This window comes from Adiantum capillus-veneris, chromosome 11, assembly GCF_014529385.1.
Source record: "Adiantum capillus-veneris isolate H3 chromosome 11, ASM1452938v2, whole genome shotgun sequence".
Classification (NCBI taxonomy): Eukaryota; Viridiplantae; Streptophyta; class Polypodiopsida; order Polypodiales; family Pteridaceae; genus Adiantum; species Adiantum capillus-veneris.
In genome coordinates, this window is record NC_140941.1 from 122946901 (window position 1) to 122957566 (window position 10666).

Here is a 10666-nt window from a genome sequence, read left to right on the forward strand (position 1 = left end):
GATTCGACGCGACTTGCAGCTGAAGGAAGATGAGAAGGCACGCCTAAGGAAACAAAAAGGAAAGCAACGTTTTTTTTTTCTCCAAAGCTAAGAATGACTATGGCCCTTTCCAGATTCAAGAGAAGATAAATGATATATCCTTCAGACTGAAGTTGCCAAAAACTTGGAAGATTCACTATGCTTTTCATGTGAGTTTGTTGAAAAGTTTCAAGGGTGAGGTGCCAGTCGACAGGGAGCGTGAGGAGCAACCTAAAGGGGACAAGAGCAAGGAGAATACTCGTTCTGGAACAGATGCTAGCTCACCAGGAAAGCAAAGAGAAAGGTAATGTGAACATAAGTTCTTAGTCAATAACTATCCGGCATTGAATGCAAAATGGATCGAGGAGGACCTAGCAGATATCCCTCAGATTTGGAATTTTATCTTGACGCTTTTGGTCTAGCTTTGGCTACTCCAAGAGTCCCCGGAGATCAGCATGTTGAATCTGGTGTAGACGGGACTGCACAAGAGAGGAGTTACTCCGCTCCTTTGTCACAGATTACCTAGAAAGAATAAAGTCACTGATTTTTCTTTGGATTTCAGGGATACTGATGGGCTGACTGTATTCTGTTGGATGACTTTATGAAAGAAGTACTTCGACATGGCAATTCCCGAAACTGATTCTGATTAATGAACACTCTGACATGTGACTGTGTTTGAATGCAGGACCGAAAGACGAAATGATTGCAGCATTTCGGTCTTGAGAATCTCTATAGACATGATCGCGATAAGAATTAGTTAATCCGACATCAGTGAGGTCCCGGATGGATCTAGATGCGATTGCTAAATACGTTGCTGGCAGTCATGGTCTGAGATTTGGAATGAATTTTTCTGTGATTGATTTGATTTGAATGTGATGTGAACCTTCAGTGATTGTCGTCTCTGTGCAAGTGCTTGATTTGTGTCGTCTAGTGCATCGGTACTTAGAGTCAGTGTCTACTGAATTGGTTTATGGCTTATGTTTGACTTTACATGCGTAATCGAGGGTGATTACAATTTTTTCAAGAGGGGGGTATGTCACAAACTGATGGCGTGGCGGTATTGCAGCTTAATGACGTGGCTTGACCACCCGCGGACAGAAAATGATGACGTGGCAGTGTGTTGTACAGGCAGGCTGACGTGGACAACTCTGCGGATTTTCAGGAATTTGCGCTGACATGCTGACGTTGCAGACAGTACGGATTTCCGCATTTTGCGCTAATAGTTGTTGATGTGGCAGGCTGTGCGGATTTCCGCTAATCTCGCCGACTGCTTTTTGGGCAGTTTTTGGACAAGATGCTTTTGCTGCTTTTGGCATCCCTTGTAAACTTTATAAGAGCCCCTGGGATCTCACTCTACAGGGCATCTGGACGCAGAGTGTGAGAGCAGAGGTCCCTCGGGAATTGTACTTTGCAATGACTAATGAAAAATAACTACCGAAAGGGGCGCCAGACTTTGAGGCCAATACCTCTGGGTATGGAACTACGTCGAGCTGTGGCGACTCTCTCTCTCTCTCTCTCTCTCTTAAAGTTCAGTGATTATGAAGTTTCCATTCGTGTGTTGCTATTGATTTATCGCTTGGAGTGTCCAAGCTTGTTACAGAATGAACACCACCAAGCTCGAATTGTATTCCCGATGTTCAACGAAATACGAAAACGGAAAAAGGGAAGCGTTAGCTTCTAAAGGGGCTTGGGATCTATGAACAACCAGCGGGTATTGATCCTCTATGACCCTGGATCTACAGACAACTTTATCTCATTTGACACTGCAGAACGCTTGGGCCTCACACTGGCTCAGCTTGGAACTCTGGTTACTTTTGAATCGACATTCGAGGGGTTGACCCCCAATGTAACTCCCGTGCGAGCACAACTCAATCTTCGGATTGGTGAGTACAAGTTTTGATGGCACCTTAATCGAGGGATGTGATATCATCTTGGGTATGCCATGGCATTATCATATGTCAACCGGTTTCAAATTATGTGGAAAAGACCCTCACTTTTGAGCATGAGGGCAAGAACATTAAATTTTTTGCTGATGCTGGGGATTGGCTATTCCCTATGATAAGCCATCTTTCCATTAAAAAGGAAATAAAGAAGTGCGTTTCTGCATACTTGATTTTCTCACGGAAAAGGGGTAAAACTAAACAAGGGTTTGCTCTCTCATTTGGAAATTAAATGTTTTCAATTTATTGAAAGGTCATAAAACTGTTTCACGAACACTCTTTTGGATAAACTACCTCCGGAACGTTCGGAAAATTATCACATTGATCTCGTACCGGGTATCTCACCTCCGAACCAACCCCCTTATAGGGTAAGTCTTACTCAACAAGAAGAAATTTTGAAGCAAGTCAACGAGCTTCTAGAACAAGTACTTTGTGCTACTGCTCTCCAATTTTAGTGGTGCAGAAGAAAGATGGCACGCCATATCTAGAAAAGATGTTATCGTCAGAACATCCTTAGACATTTTGTCTGGCAAGACCGTGTTAAATTTTATGCTCTTAGCAATGTCTCATTCATGTCCACTTATCATGAACGTAAAAAGTTTTGCATCTCTTGATCCCCTTCTTCAAGGTTCAATGGATTGAGCAATATCATGTAGTGCTTTAAGGTACAAACCATCCCAACTCAAATTCTTTGTTCAATTGACGGAAATCACTAAGCAAGGGTGACATAGACATATTGCCACAAACAAAGATAAAAACAATAACACTCGGTCGAGTCAATTGTGTGGAGACCAGGGTGACCAAGGTCTTGACCAGGGATTTGTCTACTAGGGACCTAAAATAGAATGCCATAATGGTGGATGTAGACGTAACTTGTGGTAGCTTTAGAACATAGATCTCAATCAGAGAGGCAAGTGGATCTTGTGTTTTGGGAAAATTTGTGAAATGCAGAAACATTTTAAGCTATAATAAAGATTCTGAAGTGCCAAGGCTGCATCTCAATCACGTATTTATCTATCTTCTCGTACCGTACCATAAATATGTGTATTCGTATCCGTATTGGTGGTTGTTAATAACCATATATGCCTGTAGTCTGCATGTATGTTAGGTTTTGTGTACATGCTAAGCATATATCTGTATGTGTTTAAGTGATTATATGTTGATATTCATGCCTGCAGTCCCCTACTCCCAATCGTACCTTGCTAGGTATGCGGCGCCTCCCTCACAGAAGCTCATGATGTTGAGGTAAGTCACAATGTGGGAAATATTGTGAGAATTTGTCCAAAACTTCTTGTGGTAGCTCAAGTCGACATTGTGAAGCTCTTTAGAATTGTGAATTTTGAAGCTTATTTAATGGTATTCTGCAGGATGCTGTCCTGAAACAACACCAAGAAAAAGCTCACGGAACAAAAATATCAAGGTAAAGCTCTGTCCTGCTAGCTCTTTGGGACATCCATAACCTAGTTCTTAGCCATAAATGCTGTCAGGATGCTCATCCACCCTTCGACATACATGTCTAGGGCGAGAGGATACTTGATGGTTTATCCCATGAGGATATTGATGATTTGAGTCGAAGTGATGATCAGAAGCCTTTCACGCAAATAGTTACAGGTCTTGAAAAAAACAAGGTCGCGCGATCTTTTTGCGGAACTCTTGCAATTTGTAATCATTGTCGTCTTGATGGCATAGGCTATCTTCAAGCAGCTTGCTTAGACACAAGAAGATTTAGAAATTTTCTCATGTAGGAAAATGCAGTCTTTCTCAGTGTTTTTCATACAATGCATAACATCATGAGCTTCTGCTCGAGAGGCATGGGGCCGGCGGTCCCCTGTCCCCAATCGTACCTAGCTAGGTATGCGACGTCTCCCTCACAGAAGCTTATGATGTTGAGGTAAGTCACAATGTGGGAAATATTGTGAGAATTTGTCCAAAACTTCTTGTGCGAGGGGGTGTTGTATTTTCTGCTCGCTCCTTTATGCAGGTAAACAATGGCAATGTTGTGCTTGACAAGGGGGATGAATCCAATGTGCCCGAATAGAGCACCCGTTTGCCGTGAAGCTGCTGAGCTGCAAGAAGCATAGTTACCAGGAACGGGAAACCGGAACAAAATGCCATTCCTTGTTACGGGTACTCACGTTTGAAACACGGAACGGGGAGTCGGAATGGGAACTTGGAATGGGAACGGGGAACGGAGACCTGATAACGGCCATTCCCTGTTACTATGGCAAGAAGCCACATGAGGAGATGCTACATTACAGAGCTCCTTCCAGCGTGAGGCTTAAGAAGAGCTCAGCCAAAAAGAAAGGTAAACCGGTGCTATTGAAGCACGATGATTGATTACACACTTCGATAGGTCTAGAAAATCCACTATGAGACAAATTAGATGAGAGCTCTTCACACCAAGAACTAAGCTTAGAGGAGGGAGCTCGGAGTGTTGTGCGCCCTTTGCTTGGGGGGGGGTGTCAGTATATAGAGATCTTGTATAGCATGTGCTTTCAAGAGAGAGTTTTAAAACCCCCTCTTCTACATTTTTGGTACTAGTGGCATTCCTATAGAGTTACATGCCTCTACCTTTTCTAGATTTGTGCCTTTGGTTTGGTTGCATTTGTGAACTTGTCCAAAATCAAGTGAAAACAAGGTGAAACGAACTTATGTGTCGAGGTCAAGTAGTAACAGTTTTAAAAAAAAAGCAATGGTTGGTAAAGGGAGCATTTGGGACAAGGACAAGGCTACATTTAAGAAAAATGTTAATCACCAAGATGGGTCTGCACATTTATTGTCTTTGGTTTCTCAAGGAAGGGGGTTTTACTAAGACTCGAGATTGGCACGGCTCGTGTAACATCATTTCTCTAGCCATTATGACAATAGACACATCAAAACACCTCCTCTTACTTTGTTTTCTGTTTTGTTTTGATAATACTTCCAGTTCTTTTTGAGGGGGAGTTCAAGCTTCCCATGAGAGAGCACAAGTTTTAGACAAATCCCGGCATTGTCTTTTCACAACATCATGAGCTTCTATGTGGAAAGTACCGCATACTTAGCTATGTGTGGTTAGGGACAAGGGATGGCGGACCTGGGTGGGTTGCGTGCCCTTAGCCCCAACTGCTTCTAGCTGTCTATTTGGTGCCTCTTGCTGTTATACATTATATGAAAATCAGTGGGAAGAAAGAAGACCTTTTCCCACATGGGAAATAGTATAAAACTTCTTGTGTATATGTCATAGATTGATAAGGAGGAGACTAGAGAAGACCACAAATAGGTATTCGTTTTGATACTTGGGCCTAATGAGGATTTTGATAGAGTGAGGCATATTTCAATTCAATGGGGAAATCATGTGTAGTGGGCAAAACCCATTCCTTGTTGTGGAGAAGACCAAGTCAGATACAAGTTGTGTGGGTTGTTATGTTCATCTACTAACATAATATGGCGGAAGGGCTCCCCTTTACACACGTCGCAATCTGCGACCTGAAGGCTAAAATCCAAAAAGAAAAAAAGCCCAGTTGCACGCGATAAAGAGGGAGAGAGGGGGAGAGAGAGAGGGTGGCCGGCCGTACTAGTATAATGGAAAGTGTATGCGTGTGTAAGCAAGGAAGGGGTGTGTATGCATGGTTGAAAGGAAAAGGTGCAAGATTGTCATTGGTTTCTACGATCAACTATTTTGATTTCTTGATTGTTGGAAATATTAGTGGTCTTGCTGTTGTCTTGGACATGAATGTCAAGCATGGATTTTGTGCTCTAGGAATGGATTTAAATATAGAAGTTCTTGTTTCTTTCTTATGTGAATGTTAACAAATGAATTTTTTAACTGTTTTCTGAAGCAAACTATTTTAGTTTACTGATTGACAGAAATGTAAGTGGCCTTGCTATTGTCTTGGAAAGGAATGTCAAGTATGTTTTTTTTCTCTCTTGATAGGGATTTGTCAAAGTATGCTGAAGTGCTAGGGAATGCACTCTTGTACTTATCAAGTCTTGAGGTTTTTCTTCACAAGGTCCTCCACACTTTAGGACGCCTCGTCGTGATATCATTTCTCAAGCATCATGTCCCATATGGTTCCCCTTTGCATGGTCCTCCATACTTGAGGACACCTTGTTGTAATATCATTTCTCAAGCATCGATGTCCCATATCGTTTTCCTTCACAAGGTCCTCCGGGCTTAAGAATGCCTTGTTGTAATATCATTTCTCAAGCATCGATGTGGTAGATTGTTATTCTAAGTATGCTTACTTCAGGTACTAATTAATGGAATAGAGTGATAATGGGTGCCATCTAGGATATGTGTGGCAAGCATGATACAAATTCAAAGGGGTTACTAGATCATATTCCAATGCTATGTACTCTCTTGAACGGGTTTGTCACTGGAAAAATTGAGTTCTTAAATTCATAATTGAACTCTATAGAGTGTTGACTCCACATAGATGAATTAACCTCTGAGAGGATGATGGGTTGAGCTAGTAAATGCCAATAGCGAATCCTTTCACTTTTGTGATTTGGACAAGAGGCAAGAGTGTCTCTTTTTTGGAGAGGACTGACAGGAGAGGGTCGTCTAGGTGAGGGTGGGCTAGTAGGCGGGGGTGGAGTTGGCACTGGCAGGTGGGGGTGGCCTCGCCTAGGGACTTCTCCAAACAAGATTCTTAAACCCACATTTTAAAGATAGATACTTGTCCATATCGATGCCACCTGATGCCCTAGAGAAGCTACTATGGCTACAACTATATATGGTTGCAGCTGTAAGTGTGGCTTGCAAGCTCGTGGCTAAAGCCTTGGAAGCACATGGATGGCTGTCTATGAGCTGTAGAAGATGAGTTAACGGCTACCGCTATCATTGCTTTACCTACCATAGAGATTTTCTTGAGTGGAGGATAGTTGGAGCTGCTAGAGATTGCCTTAGCTTATGCATGGAACATATATGTTAAATTAGATGAAATCATTTCACATTATTACTAAGGGTCATATTATGTTAAATTAGATGAAAGCATTTCACATTATTACTAAGAGTCATATTATGCTAAATTAGATGAAAGCATTTCACATTATTACTAAGAGTCATACATAAGTGGGTTCATCCATAGGACATACCATGTTAAATTACGTGAAAGCGTTTTATGTTATCACTAATCTAGACCATTCTAATCCAAAATTTTAATGTCAGTCTAATTCTTTGCCTACCTTCTATCAAATTTTAATCGTCTGATCTTGAGAGAGGCTCTTCTACTTCTCCTAGACCATCTTCTTGCTCTGCTGCTTCTGCAATAGTTGATGTGCATCCATCCTCTATATTCCTCCCTCTCTATGAGGTGTATCTTTTGTGACAATGAGCACCATAGCATAGAGTTCTCCTTGTGAAACTTGTTGATCCACTCTAAATGTATATAAGAGATTCTTGTTGCTTTTTATAACAATCCTCATGCATTTTTAAAATCTAGAGCATACATGTTTTCCTCCGCCATTTTTTGAAAATGAAATAGAAGACTTGAAGTATTCCCAAGGTTATTGCCTTAATCGATCAGTTCATTTCTACAAACAAGGCTTGTCATATGTTTGTACACTTGATCCTATGGGATTTTGCAACCAAAGGTGTTATTAAGTTCTTGAATACTCCCAATTGAATTCAAAATCTTAACAGAAAAATTGCTACTAACATATGGCACTATATGACAAGAACCACTAGAACAAATCCCAACATTGATAGCTTACGCCAATCGTTGTCATAGAAAGGTGATGCTCTTGTAATGCATAGTAGCCCCTACATCACTTGCTACCACTCATACATGCACAAAACCTTGAAACACCTCTTTTTATTTCTAACAATGGTTTATGTCGTACCATCTAGTCCTCTAGTACTTCACTCTTTTCGACACATGCTCACAGATTAGCCTCTATTTGAGGACTAAGACCAATAAGCATCTTTATCCTTCTCGACCACACAATTAAATGACATCATCTACATCTACTAGATTAGCATTCAACCAATTTGAACCTATGTATCTCCTTTTTCGTTATTGTGTGTGTGTGTGTGTGTGTGTGTGTGAGAGAGAGAGAGAGAGAGAGAGAGAGAGAGAGCTAGCTTGTTCCTTTCCGTAAGAATGGCCTTTACCTTCTTTAAACTGACAAAAGTAATCAATTTATTGACAATGCCAACAACATTTATGTCAAATTGCAAGGATAGGTAGCCATGATGCCTAAGAAAGTACATTATTAAGCTCCACCATTGCTCAAACAAGAATATCCTATACATATGCGTCTGTGTGTATATATATAGAGAGAGAGAGCTTCAAAACTACACAATGTATGTATAGAAATCATAAATGACTTGAACTAAGTAGACAATGAGAGAATACATATCTCAAGAAGCCCCAAGTTACACGATACTTAGTAACAATGTTCTTAATAAAGAGTAGACAACAAAGTATATGACATGCACATAAGAGTCCATAACAATTGTAGAGAAAAACAAACCTTGGTGTGTCCTTTTGATCTTCATGAGCACAAAGACAATAGACAACATAGCAATCTTGACGAAAAAGACATGTAAATCTTGTATGAAATTCATTCTTCAAAGTAATGTTTGGCTAAAAGTTCTAATGAGGTTGAGGCAATAGAAGGGAGTAAGACCAAAGCTTTGTGGAAATCTTTGAACTTCACACAAAATAATGCCTTTGTGAAAAGATCTGCAAGGTTGTCTTGTGTTGGCACATAAGCCAAGTTGATCTCTTCTGTTGAGAGTCTTTGCCTGACATAATGGTAATGCACCTCAATGTGCTTTGTGCGAGCATGAAAAACTGGGTTTCTTGCAACTACCAATGCGCTCTGACTGTCAGTGTAGTTGATGTTGGTAGTGTCATGTCCAACACGGAAATAAGCCATAAGGCGTCCGAGCGATACACATTCAACTACAGCTATGAAGACTACCTTGTACATAGCCTCACAACTAGAAGTGCCCATAGTAGGTTGCTTCTTGCTCAACCATGATACCACTCGTGGACACTCTCGTGTCAAAACAACTAGCCCAGTTTGAGTCCAAAAAATCATGTAAATCTGGCGGCAATGATCCCTCCTTGGGACAAAACAATCCAAGATGTAAAGTGCCACTCAAGTAGCGAAAGATCCACTTGTTGCCAATGCTTAAACCCTAGGCTATGCATAAATCTGTTGACTTGTGAGATTGCAAACTAAATATTTAGCCTCGTGTTGTATACATAAATAAGGTTTCTAATAGTAGTTTGGTAAAGAATGACATCGGCAAGATCACCAGCATTATGAAGATTCAATTTCAAACTTGTTTTCATGGGAGTGGCAATAGGTTTGCAATCCTCAAGTCCAAACTTACATAGCAATGTCTCTATGTAACTTGTATGACACAAGGCAATACCACCATCACGTTGCTTAAAATGCCCAAGTAATGATGCAACAACCCTAAATATTGCATCTTAAAACTAGCATTCAAATCAGCCTTAAATTTAGCAATATTTGACTCATTTGGGCCACTGATCAGCAAATCATCCACTTATAGAACAACAATGAGAAGTACATCACCCTTACGCTTTACATACAAAGTGCTCTTTGTTGGACTGTTAGAAAAGCCTTGTTTGACCAAATGAGTGTCAACTTTCTCATACCAAGCATGGGGAGACTCCTTTCAACCCATTTTTTAGGGTCGTAATGGCTCTAATGTTGAGGAATTTGTCCCTTTTTCCCCATGAACCCTAACCTACAAGTGATTTCTTAGAATGTGAAAGGTAGGACGAGGGAGAAACAAGAATCACTTTGGCAGGCAATGAAGAGGAGAAGAGGGGTGTCTTGGGTGCTTTCAAAAACACCATCTTGATGTTGCGTCATTGTGGAAACATGCTCTTGGGGGAATACTTTTCTTTTATGTTATTGTGACTGATGGATCTAGCGGGGGACATGTGTTCATAGGGACCTAGAATCAAGACATTTTAAAAGAGATTCTTGACCCTTGGAAAAAAAATGCAAAACAACTCAAAGTGCTATTAAGAGGGTTGGGCCATTGCTGAAAAGGAACAAGGCTCACGAGGTGGCTGCTCTTACTGCTTGGTTTGAAAAGATCAATCTAAAAGGTTCAAGGTTGTGCATGGAAACAAGAGCATGTGGAATGGCTAAACATTAAGCAATCCCTCTTGACTAGTGATCGGGAGGAGATAAACGCTCTTAGACTACAAGCCAAAGAAATGCATGTTATGAATGAGGAAATCAACAAAACGGCACAAGTCAAGTCTATTAAGGTAAAAAAATGCAAACCACCATCACATATGTGCTTGATGATGGAGAGAAGATTTACAATCTGGACAAGATGTCTCAGTTGATGCTTGGCAATCTCAGTACAATTATTGGGAAAGAGAACTCGCTATCACACACAATCATTGAGGCCAAGACTAAACTATTTGAAGCAATGTCAAGGGTGGTGGACAAAGGTAAAGCCAACTTCTTAGAGAGAGAATTTACCATAGAACAATGTTGTTTCACATTTAAGAAGTTGGGCAAAGAGAAATCCCCAGGTTGGGATGGAATCACCACTAAATTTTGTTTAGAATTCTAGGAGGATTTAGGGCCATCCTTCTTTTCCATGATTAATAAATCATTCACTTCTAGAAAGTTAGAGCCAAACCCATCCCTAAGTAGACTGCTTGCTCTCAACATAAGCATTGGAAACCAATCACCATGTTGACAGTGTTTTACAAAGTTTCGTC

The 10666-nt window shown here is 40.7% G+C and overlaps 1 protein-coding gene across 1 annotated transcript in view; it reads left to right on the forward strand.

The window, feature by feature from the left end:
* LOC147447943 (uncharacterized) overlaps positions 1 to 5890 on the forward strand; it is a 43765-nt gene extending 37875 nt beyond the window's left edge. Inside the window, exons 10-12 of the mRNA XM_086523840.1 lie at positions 3137 to 3203; positions 3326 to 3378; positions 5872 to 5890. The gene's annotated coding sequence lies outside the window, so the exon portion shown is untranslated. The remainder of the gene's footprint in view (positions 1 to 3136; positions 3204 to 3325; positions 3379 to 5871) is intronic.
* The last annotated feature ends 4776 nt before the right edge of the window (positions 5891 to 10666 follow it).